General features: G+C 39.1%; 1 protein-coding gene across 5 annotated transcripts in view; it reads right to left on the bottom strand.

The window, feature by feature from the left end:
• Window positions 1-8,224, bottom strand: part of Ufd4 (ubiquitin fusion-degradation 4-like) — a 153,421-nt gene extending 145,197 nt beyond the window's left edge. For 4 of the 5 annotated variants that reach the window (XM_067765474.1, XM_067765476.1, XM_067765477.1 and 1 more), the window contains exon 1: window positions 7,829-8,223. The gene's annotated coding sequence lies outside the window, so the exon portion shown is untranslated. Of the gene's footprint in view, window positions 1-7,828 lie in introns of all 5 variants that reach the window. The other variant, XM_067765475.1, reaches the window with a different exon arrangement.
• Between the last annotated feature and the right edge of the window lie 4,794 nt (window positions 8,225-13,018).

Genomic DNA, 13,018 nt, shown 5'->3' with positions numbered 1-13,018 from the left:
TAGTACCTGCTCCTATATTGTTTATAATTTACATCAATGATATAAAAACTTGCTTGAGAAATTGTAAAATAAGTATTCTTGCGGATGATGCATTAGTTAGCATTAGTGACAAAAATGTAGGTTGCGCTGTCATGAAAATACAAGAAGACTTAAATAATTTATTTAGGTGGCTGTGCAGTAGAAAGCTAAAACTTAATATTGATAAAACTAAGTATATGATATTTAACAAGAGCCAATCTAGTCTGAAAATAAACACCAATGCAATTGAAAGAGTAGATCAAATGAAATACCTAGGTGTAATAATTGATGAGAAACTAAGTTTCACAGAACATATGAATCATTTAAAGAAAATTGCACAGAAAATAGGATTTATGTATCGAATATGTAAGCATATTAGCCAACATCACAAAATATTAGTATATAGATCAATTTACTGCCCATCAATACTACTAGTAACAAATAAGCAATTAGCCAGCCGATTACGTGCTACGCGTCACCCATATGGTCGCCAAGCCTAAAAATCACCCACTGGAAGAAACTACAGGCCTGCCAAAATACTGCTCTCAGAATCGCCACGGGCTGTCTTCTTATGTCCCCAGAACACCATCTGCATAATGAGGCGAGAATACTCCCCATCAGGGAGAGAAATGAGATGCTGACCAAACAGTTCCTGTTGAATACCCAGAAACCTGGGCATCCCAACAGACATCTGATTGATGAACCAGCTTAAGGGCTTAAGGAGTCATCTCCGTAAGCATTTTGAGGAAATACGGCACCTGAGAACCCAGCCGTATGAAGTGAAAAAACACAAGCAGGTCCTTGGTGAACTCCATAAACAGGCGTCGGACCTTTATGCCGGGAATTGCCCGGTGAATCCAGTACTTAACGAAAATTATCCAAAACTTGCGGAAGAGGAACGCATACTCCCCAGGGAAACGCCTGTCACTCTTGCTCAACTTCGTTCTGGATACTGTAACAGGTTAAACTCTTACCGATCCAGAATCAACCCCGACATACAAAATGTATGCCCCGCTTGCAACGCGTCCCCACATGACACCAACCATCTCTTCAATTGTAATGTGGAACCAACGCCTCTAACACCCCTTTCCTTATGGTCCACCCCTGTTGAAACGGCAAGTTTCCTTGGACTCCCGTTAGAGGATATTGATGACAATTTGTGATCGGTCGCGGCTATTAGGTGGGGCGAGCAACAACAACAACAACTAGTAACAAATGATACGTTAATTAATAAGCTCCAAATACAGCAAAACAAAGCAATGCGTTTGATACTAAAATGCTCTTATAGAACATCAAAAAGTATTATGCTTCCTATGTTAAATTGGCTTAGTATTAAACAATTAATCTGTTATTACTCTTTGAAGTTTATACATTACATAACACAGGGAATGTTACCAAATTATCTGAGTGATAAGATACAGTACAATCATGAGATCCATAACTATGGAACTAGGAGTAGCAGAAATTTAAGACTGCCCAAAGTAAGAACCGAGTTCGCAAAAAAGGCCTTAGAATACGTAGGCTATAAAATGTATAATGAACTACCAGCAGAGATAAAAGACTGTGAAAACGTTGTTAAGTTTAAAGAAAAACTGTTTCTATATAGTAAAAATTTTAATATGTAATACTAGTTAAACAATGAATTTACTCATTTCTTTTTAATGAATAGTTTTAAGAAACAATTATGAATTTTGTAAATTGTACTATACAATGAATTAGGCTTTTTTGGCCGTAATAAATAAAATAATAATAATAATGCCCAGATTTCCGGGTATTCAACAGAAACTCTTTGGTTAGCATTTCATTTCTCTCCCTAATGGGGAGTATTCTCGCCTCATTATGTAGATGGTGTTCTGTGGACATAAGAAGACAACCCGTGGCTGTTCTGAGGGCGGCTGGCTAATTGATTTGTAAGTGGTAATGAGCGTTTCTTTATCTTTACCCCTAGTACTGCCAGTAAGAGACTGGAGGATATTATTGCGGCTCTCGATTTTAGGTACAATTGAGGCTGCATGCTCAACAAAATGTAGATCTTGATCAAACGTCACACCCAATATTTTGGGGTGTAGGACAGTCGGTAGCGTAGTGCCATCGACGTGGATGTTCAAAATGGTCGACATTTGGGCCGTCCCTGTTGTAAATAAGGTCGCGGAGGATTTAGTCGGTGATAATGCCAGATTTCGCGAGGCGAAAAAACTGGAGAGATCAGGGATGTTGTCGTTTATTATATTGCAAAGCTCATCGATCTGTGGGCTTGGGCCTGTGGCCATTATTGTGCAGTCATCGACGTAGGAAACGATAGTAACTCCTTCTGGTAGCGAATGTAGCTTTGATATGTAGAAGTTAAACAAAAGTGGGGATAAGACACCACCCTGTGGCACCCCTTGTTTAATCCTTCTTGGTTTTGATGTTTCGTTTCTCAATTACACCGATGCCTGCCGACCATCCAGATAATTTGGGGTTCACCTTTCAAGACATGGGGGAAGAATAGACGCTTCCAGGTCTTGCAGTAAAGGGCCATGGTTGACCGTATCAAAAGCTTTTGATAGGTCTAGCGCAACGAGTACTGTTCTATGGTGGGGGTTTTGATTTAAACCGCAATTTATCTGGGTGCTAATGGAATTTAGCGCAGTGGTGGTGCTATGGAGATTTCTGAAGCCATGCTGATGACAGGCCAGCTGCAAATTTTCTTTGAAGTAGGGAAGCAAAATGGCTTCAAGCGTCTTGGCTACTGGCGATATAATAATAATATAATAATTTATTTATTTACGGTCTTTAAGACCTAGTTCAAGGTAAAAAAAAATATATATATATATATATATAAATAAATTGTATACATTACATGCTTAATGACTTACAGTATAAAAATAATTTTGCTTTAAACTTATTAATATTTTCACAGTCTTTTATCGCATTTGGTAATTAATTGTACATTTTATAACCTATATATTCTAAAGTCTTCTTCGCGAACTCCGTTCTTACTCTAGGCAGTCTGATATTTCCGCTGCTTCTAGTTCCATAGTTATGTATTTCATGATTAAAATGTATTCTCCCGTTCAGATAATTCGGTGTTATTCCTAATTTCATATGATGTATAAATTTCAATGTGAAATAATATATCGACTGTTTTACACTGAGCCAGTTTAACATATTTAGCATTGTAGTTTTTGGTGTTCTAAGCGAACATTTAAAATTAATCGCATTGCCTTGTTTTGTTGTATCTGCAGTTTTTTTATTTGTGTGTCATTTGCTAATAGCAGGATTGTTGGACAATAGATAAAGTGCGGTTCAATAATTGATCGATACACTAATAATTTGTGTCGTTGACTAATATATTTACAAGTTCTGTACATAAAACCAATTTTTTTTTGGAATTTTGTTTTCTAAATAACTTATGTGTTCTCCAAATCTAAGGTTTTCGTCGATCCAGACTCCTAGGTATTTGATCTTGTCTACTTGCTGAATTTCAACATTTCTTATCTTCAGAGTAATACTGCTAAGGTTATTGGCACCCATAATGCTTTGATTTTTGCAAAATATCATACTTTTGGTTTTATCCACGTTCACTTTCAACTTTCTATGGCATAGCCATTTGTAAAGGGTGTCTAAGTCTTCTTGCATTTTCGATACCGCAAAGCCCGCACTTCTTTCACTAATGGTTATCAATGCATCATCCGCAAATAGTCGAATATTGCAATATTTCAAGCATTCTTTAATATCGTTAATATATATTGTAAATAGCGGTGCCAATACTGAACCTTGCGGTAGCCCAATATGTACATCAGCAACCGGTGAAACTGCACTTCCAATTATCGTCTTCTGTTTTCTATTACTCAAATAGCTTCTGAACCATTCCAAGGATTTTCCTCTTATCCCATTATTAAACATAACATTCAGCAGTTCCTCTCTATCCACAGTTTCAAAAGCACGTTTTAAGTCTAAAAAGACTGAGATCACAACTTTCTTATCAGTTATATCCTCTTTCCATTCCTCAATAACCATAGGATAGGAGAGATATCGGTCGATATGACTCTCCTATGTTAGCTGGCTTCCCAGGCTTTAGTAGCGGGACCACCTTGGCCATTTTCCATTTTTCGGGAATGACAAAGGTGGAAAGAGACAGGTTGAAGACATGTCCTAAATATTTGAAACCCTCTTTCCCTAGGCTTTTAAGCATCGGCATGGCTTTGCCGTCTGGGCCCACTACTTTGGATGGTTTAGCATGACCGATGGCATCCTCAACCTCTTTGACGGTACTGGTAATTGGTGACGCGCTGAATTTATGTTTATGTGCGTGTCTGTTGGCCTCCGTTTATCTTTCTCGACCGTAGAATGCATTATATATTGTCGGCAGAAAGCGCTCGCGCATTTTTCCGCATCCAACAGCACTTTATCGCCAAAGGCGATGGAAACTTTGTCATTGTACCTAGACGGATTCGATAGGGACTTTACGGTGGACCAAAGTTTACCTACACCGGCAGAGAGGTTACAACCGCTTAGGTGCTCCTCCCATTTCGCCCGCTTGTGTGTTTATATCCCTTATTTGGAGGTCGCCGGGATCGAGCTGTCTTATAAGGTCACGTTCTCTCGCTAAATTTGCGGCCTCCGCCGGAAAGCGGGGCCGAATTTCGGGAATTCTACCGGCGGGAATGAAGTGAGTCGAAACGGATTCAATGACCTTGAGGAAAGCACGCTCCCCTTGGCGGGCTTCAGTCGGGATAGGGAGGGCAGCAAAGCGGTTGTCTGTAAAGGATTTTTTATTCGTCCCACTTTCCTTTTTTTTAAGTTTATGAAAGTGCGTGTTTATGTTAACGTAAATATGTATATCTGTGTTTTCGCTATCTGCAATTACTAGTCAATGTGAATGAGCTTTCCCACTATGTTATTCTCAAAGTGTAATAATTTATTTATTTATTTATATATTAACTATAGATGCTAGTTTTAAATACAATTTTCCTATTAAATTTTTATTTATAAATTTGAGTTTGTTATTAAGTTTGACATAGTTCGACTTATTTTATTATTTTTATTATTATAAGAGGTATTCATCTTGTTTGTACTATAAAAGATCCTAGATTTTATTGTTCTATCTTGTCAATAAATACATACATACATACATACATACATGAAGTCGGCGGTACGATCGCTATGGTGGTAGCCCAAAATAATGACCCAAAAAAAAAAATACAAATACAAATACAACTGCAAATGTTGGACTGCGGGATGCTCATACTGTGACTAACACGCAAAATAATGATAATGTTCCTGGACCTTTACCGGTAGGGAGGAGTGCCAAGAAGAATCTAAGAAAGCCACTAGTTCTTGGCGTAAATACCAACTCGGAACTGTTTGTAGCCTCGAGTATGAAGTGGCTGCACGTCTCATCGTTCTTGCCCAAAGTGACCGAGGATGATATTTTAAGCTATGTCGCGAAACATACTGGCATTGGTAAAACTTAATTGAAATGCGACAAGCTCGTAAAAAGTGGTACCAATCTGTCCGAACTAAGGCGAATTAGTTTTAAACTAGGCGTATCGGAATCTTATTACAATAAAGTTATTGATGCGAACATCTGGCCTGTTAATGTAATTCTAAGGCCGTTCCGTTTTTTTCAAAGGGGCGGTGGAACTCAACAAGTGGTGTAGCAACATCCCTGAATGTCAAACCGATCGCTTTGCCGTTTAGTATATATTATGAAAATGCTTCTGGGCTTAGAACCAAGTCTAAAGCAGTATATGAATTTAGTTCACTTTTGGGTTATGATGTTTACGTTTTCGTGGAAACCTGGCAAAATGAAAATTTCTATGACAACTAATATTTTGATCCCGAAATGTACAACGTATATAAAAAAATCGAGATACGTTAAAAACTGGCCTGTCCCGAGGAGCTGGTACTTTAATTGCTGTTCGGCGTAAATATCACTCATCATCTATTTCGCCGCAGAATGAGGACACGCGGTTGGATCAACTGTGTGTATGTGTCAATGAGTCGTCGACACTCTTTATATGTGTGTCTTACATTCCGCCTGGTAGTATTGACAGTTTGTGTATAAAGCACATACTGATAATCTTATAGACTTAGTTTCTAGGAAATCAGAGTGTAATTTTTGTATTTTAGGTGATTTCAATATAGGAGATGTGAGCTGGGCGCCAGTGAGCGAGAGTTTAACTTTGTACCCCAACAATGTAACTAGCTTTTCCGAAACGTATGATGTTGACAACTTATTAAGTGTTAATCTTACCCAAATTAATGCAATTTTAAATAACCTGTTTAAAACATTAGATCAAATTTTTATAAGTGAAGATATAAGTTTTTCTTTGGAAGAATGTTTCGACCCTCTGTCATGCCCCGGCTTGCACCATGTTCCTCTTGTCCTTTAACTGGAGTTTTACGAATTTAGAAATGTCGACTTAGATTTGCTACCGGATAATTACTGTTTCAACAATTGCAACCTTAATGCCATTAGCGATAGAATCAATTTGCATGATTGGGATATTATATTTTCTGGAAAAAGTGTAAATGAATGATTTGATCTTTTCAAAGTTAAAGGCAATGAAATTTGCTCCACTTTAATTCCTCGAGTGAAAAGGAAATGTTACAAAATGCCTTGGTATACAAGAAAGTTGAAAAGACTTAAAAATTTAAGGAATAAATTTTTTTTTCAATTTACAGAACAATAAATTAATTTACAACAAACAAAACAGAAAAAATAAAGCAACATCCATTCGATCTCGGGCGTTACAACATGCGCCTGGTAAAGCTTATAAAGTGATAAACGGCAGATGTACATACATACATAACTCTTTGAGAAAACAACAACTAGACAAAGAAAATAATGCAAATTAAGAAGGCAAAAGAAATGTCACAGATTTATTTATTTAAATGAGGTTATTCGCATAAACTATACATTTGTATAAACCTGTTTATAGAGGGTATGAAATGCGTGAAATATGTGGTCAGGAGAAAAACGCAAAAATTTCAACCAGAAATAATGCATATTAGTTATATGTAAAAAGGCATTGTATAGATATGAACATATGTATATGCATGTGGGTACATGCATGAGAAAGCAAATATGGACGTATCAAGTGCTTATTGATATAACCTTTTTTCCAAAGGCTGTGTACACTTAAAATAAACATATTCAACTCTTATGATTGTACATAAAGACACGTCGACAGAGTGAAACTGCTTGTACAAAGCTCTTCAAACAAAGACTTTGATCTGCAGCAGGTTTTTGCTCACTTCTCTGAATTAGTTCAACAACACACGAGTTAATACAAATTGCAAATGGGAATGTAAGCCCTATCCTTTCATTCATTCCACCAACTGGGGGGTTTTAAATCGAATTTGCAATCAAAGAACTTCTTACACTTATATTAGCCCACCATAAAATCTATGATAATTTTGAATGCAATTATAAAACAAAACCTAACAACTAAAACAATTTCTATAAAATATGTGGTATTTGCTTTCCTCCTTAACGCTTCCTCATTTCACGCAAAGGTGTAAACTACAATAGGTAATTTGTAACGAATAAGGTTTTGGTGAGCGGTCCATGCATAGTGGGAAAACCGACTTAGCTTCTTGACATACAAAGAGATGCGCAACGTCAGCTGGGGGTCACTATATAAATGAAGAAATGCAAATGGACGTTTGTAGATTTCTTAAGGTCACCACGCTGCATATACGATTAACAGCTTCAGATGCATTGTATCTACAAAACAACTAATACATACATACAGCTCTTTTATTTTTGTACATAACTCTTCACAATTATTAATTAATTTCTTATTTAAAAAGAACTTACCAATTAATTCAACTAACTACTCCATCATTTTCGTTGTTTTCCTGTTTCTTTCGTTTTGCTTGTAGTCTCGTGCGAGCCGAGTTACCAGATTAATATTGAACTGGGCTGACAAATCACACGTTTCTTCCACTCTCTGTTTTTTAACTGGCAACACCGAAAATGTGAAAATGACAAGACAATTTTTCTAATTAGATTTTCACACCACATAAAACGTTCATTATTCGCTTTTGCAAAAGTTTTCACAGTTTATTTATATTCAAGCACAGACACAATGATATTAGTCACATTATTTTCTAACGAGCAAGTAATTAAACAAACTTTTTTTATTTTAAAATCATAATTTCAATAGAGCGAAACTTTTACTTCAGAAAATATTGTACATCAGGAGAAAGCTGCCAGCTTCACTGACGAAAATGCTGAAAGCGAAATAAAAATCCCGCATGCTTGAAATTAGACCCCAGCAAACATTCGGACTCAAAATAGCTGTTGTTTTTTTACATCTATAGACGTTTAAACTTACCCACTCAGCATTTAGGTGAATAAATTTTGAATTTCCCTACATTTCAATACAATTTGATTACTCTTTCTGACTAAATAATGAGTTATCATACAACTGAACAAAATAAATAATCAAATATGAATACTTTTTATGATCAAAAGCTGAATATAAATTTTCGGTAGTAGTGCAGTTTACGGTACCCACCGAAATTTGGGCTAAGATTTTCGAGTGAGGTATCAAAAGACGCGTATTAATCTCGAGAACAATAATCTGAAGGCGGAAAAGAAAAATTTTATCTCCGTCCGGAGATATTTGCAATTGAAGTTGGCGATTTTAATGGGTAATAGTCTAGTTGAGGGGTCGACTGCTAATACTCTACCTAAATAAAAAATTTTATCTCTGTCCGGAGATATTTGCATTTGAAGTTGGCGATTTCCATGTAGTTGTTGTTGTGTTTGTACCCCCAAAAAAAATTGTGCATCACCGTGGCGGTAGCCACGGTTATACCACCCACCCGGACTTGGCATGGCGTAGCCCAGGGTTATTTTTTATAATCGCGCCCGAAGGCCGCCAACGCAAAAAGGTGTTCTGCGCAAAAATACTATGGATCCTACCCCCGGTGTCGGAGGTACCCGCGGGTCTTTTTTCGGTTTTTCGCTAATATCTTTTGAATCAAATGTGTTTAATTTAGGTGATCAAAAGTTGTAATCATTTTTCATTCAGCTTTCTGAATCTTTTCTGACAATCTTTGTTGACTGAATAATGAATTTTATACTTGTTAAAATTTTACTTTTCATTGAAAATTTATTTTTTTCACACATACACATTTTTTCAATCATGATTCATGAAGTTCAGAAAAAAAATGTATATAAAATTTTTATTTTTAAGACATTCTTCAAGAAAATGTAATGCAAATGCTGCTCTTGCCCGAAGATTTCCCCAACCATTTCTCCACCTTCGGCTTCCCAGAAAATACATAAATAGTTGGACAATACAAAAGTTGTGAACTATTTGAACCCCAGGTAAGTGACATATGTACCTGGATATAGCTTCAACATCCCGTACCATATAGTATTTTAAGATGTTGGCAATCATAGCTGATGCTGGATGTTGTAGTCGCAGGTGTATATTGGTCTAGTATGTTTGCGAATTACCTTTGGTTCAAATAGCTCACTTCCGCATGCTTTCTTCCCCTGATGAAATAAGATTAGCATGTAGTATCTTATTTTGTATGAGATACGAAGAATAAATGCATGATAATCGCATTCAAAAATTATTCAAAAATCTCAACCAAATTGGTTGAAATATGTTCACGAATATGATCAGAAAATGATCGTGAAAAGCATTCAAATATTACTCTAAAACAATTAAAGCCCAATTTTACAATGATATCAGATATGAACAAAAAGCGTTTCGAAATATGAATCATAAAGGATTATTCAAGAATAATCACATTTATGGTACATTTTTCTCCCGACGATACGTTAATTTTCGAACAGAAAATGCTTTTAAATTTGAACGTTTTTAATCAACTGGGGTATGATATTTGAATATTTTTTGATCAAAATTTTCAAAAAATGCTGGCTGGGTACGGGCTAAATAATGGTGACTTATAACCGAGCCGTGTGTCGAAGTCCACGAAAGTGGGGAAAGCTTCTAACCGCCATTCACCTGGGAATGGCCAGAGCGATTCTCTTGCATGCGGTTCAAGCAGCTCACTACTACCGGTCGCCTGCGGCCAAGTATCCTCTGGGTAGCCGCTAAACATCCGTTGAGCTAATGTGAGAAGGCGACAACCTGGCTAGGCCACTCTGACATAATCGGTTTAAGGGCTAGCCGGGGGAGATCTCATCGTCAGCGTCTGTACACCTCTAGGTGCGGCTGCAAGCGGGCGTCTGTCTTGGAGCAAGCGGCTCGCTATATAAACGTGCAAGTAATATTTACACCCCCGCTGAGCGGGTTGTGCGCTGGGCTTGGGACCCGCCACGTAAAACCATACTCCAATGAAATATAACAACAAGCCTCGGATAAATACACACTCTATTGATGACGACCATGGCAAACGTTTGAAGGACAATGAATTGAGGGCATGCACCTGGAACGTCCGCTCCCTGAATGGGATTGGTGCAGATGGCCGGCTGGTTGATGTCCTCGTCAAAGCAAAATCTGACATCACCGCCATCCAAGAAATGCGTTGGACGATGCAAGGAAGAAAAAAGTCAAAAATTATGACATCTATTGGAGTGGCCATACGAATAAGCGCAGTTTCGGCGTCGGATTCGTGGTGGGAGAGAGACTTTGTCGCCAAGTGTTGGCGTTCACGCCTGTGAACGAGCGTCTCGCCGCTATCCGAATAAAAGCAAAAAATTTTAATATATCATTCATCTGCGCCCATGCGCCGACAGAGGAGAAAGACACTTTTTATGAACAATTAGAACGCACATACGAGCGCTGCCCCCGTTATGATATAAAAGTCGTGCTTGGCGACTTTAACGCCAGGGTGGGCAAAGAAGGTGTTTTTGGCCCTGCAGTCGGAAAGTTCAGCCTACACAAGGAAACTTCTCCTAACGGACTGAGGCTGATTGACTTTGCCGGTGCTGGAAACATGGTTATACCCAGCACGAGGTTCATGCATAAAAAGATACATCAAGCTACATGGCTGTCTCCTGATCGAAATACTCGCAATCAGATCGATCACGTTGAGATAGACGGACGGCATGCCTCCAGTGTTTTAGATGTGCGCACGCTCCGAGGACCTAACATCGACTCGGACCATTATCTCGTTGCAGCCAAAATACGCACCCGCCTCAACGCGGCTAAAACCAAGGAACAAAAAACACAAGGAAAGCTAGACGTCGAAAAGCTTCAATCACAACAGACTGCCAATGATTTCGCAACTCGACTCTCACACCTGCTCTCTGAGAGCACAACTCATCCTGAAGGAATACAGGAGCAGTGGGAGCATATCTCCAAAGCACTTCGTACTGCCGCTGAGAAAAAATTGGTTACCGGCGGCCACGCAAAAACAACTGGTACGATGAAGAATGCCGCGTTGCAACCGAAAGAAAAGACGCTGCCTACAGGGCTATGTTAAAAGCGAACGCGACAAGAGGAGTGTGCGAACGCTATCGTGAGTTGAAAAGGGAAGCGAGACGCCTTTTCAGGAAGAAAACATCAGAAGCAGAAAGGCGTGAGTGCGAGGAGCTTGAGCTGCTAGCCACCAGGAATAACGCCCGAAAATTCTACCAAAAAATACGGCGACAGACGGAAGGTTTTAAGACCGGGGCAAACTCCTGTAACTGATGTCCATAGAGTGCTTAGATTATGGAGGGAATACTTCTCTGCTCTCCTAAATGGAGGCAGCAATTCACCGTGCAGAGATGATGAACCCGATCCCGCAATCGATGGTGATGGAATATATGTCCCCCGCCCGATTATGACGAAGTTAGAATAGCAATAACCAGATTGAAAAACAACAAGGCCGTGGACGCTGACGGATTGCCTGCGGAGCTATTCAAGTACGGCGGCGAGGAGTTGGTAAGGCGCATGCAGCAGGTTCTTAGCAGAATATGGGCGGACGAGTGCATGCCAGACGGTTGGAATCTAAGTGTTCTTTTCCCAGTCCACAAGAAGGGGGATACTGCAAAATGCACCAACTATCGTGGAATCAGCCTTCTTAGTATCGCATATAAGGTCCTTTTAAGTGTATTGTGCGAAAGATTGAAGCCCACCGTGAACCGGCTGGACCTTATCAGTGCGGCTTCAGACCTGGTAAATCTACCATCGACCAGATTTTCACAATGCGCCAAATCTTGGAAAAAAACCGTGAAAAGAGAATCGACACACATCACCTCTTCGTCAACTTTAAGGCCGCCTTCGACAGCACGAAAAGGAGCTGCCTATATGCCGCTATGTCTAAATTTGGTTTCCACGCAAAACTTATACGGCTGTGCAAAATGACGTTGAGCAACACCATCAGCTCAGTCAGAATTGGGAAGGACCTCTCCGAGCCGTTCGAAACTAAACGAGGTTTCAGACAGTGTGACCCCTTATCGTGCGATTTTTTTAATTTAATACTGGAGAAAATTATACTAGCTGCAGAACTTAACCGCACTGGAACAATATACTATAAAGGCGTGCAATTACTGGCATATGCTGATGACATTAATATCATCGAACTAAACGCCAGCGCTGTTAGTTCAGCTTACTCCAAACTGGAAAAAGAAGCGGTAAAGATGGGTTTGATGGTGAATGAGGACAAAACGAAGTACCTGCTGTCATCCAGCAAAGAGTCAGCGCATACGCGCATTGGCAACCACGCTACTGTTGGCAGCCATAGTTTCGAAATAGTAAAAGACTTCGTTTATTTGGGAACCAGCACCAACACTAGCAACAAGATCACCACTGAAATCCAGCGAAGAATCAATCTTGCCAATAAATGCTACTTTGGACTAGGTAGGCAATTGAAAAGTAAAGTCGTCTCTCGGCGAACGAAAATCATACTCTACAAGTCACTTATCGTACCCGTCCTGCTATATGGGGCAGAAGCATGGACCATGACAACAGCAGATGAAGCGGCTTTGGGAGTGTTCGAGAGAAAATATCTTCGAAAGATTTATGGACCTCTACGCGTTGGCGATGGCGAGTACCGAAGAAGATTTAATGATGAGCTGTACGAGCTATACGCAGAC

This window comes from Eurosta solidaginis, chromosome 2 (assembly GCF_040869045.1).
Source record: "Eurosta solidaginis isolate ZX-2024a chromosome 2, ASM4086904v1, whole genome shotgun sequence".
In the NCBI taxonomy this organism is placed as follows: domain Eukaryota; kingdom Metazoa; phylum Arthropoda; class Insecta; order Diptera; family Tephritidae; genus Eurosta; species Eurosta solidaginis.
This window is presented reverse-complemented; position numbering and strand designations above follow the sequence as displayed.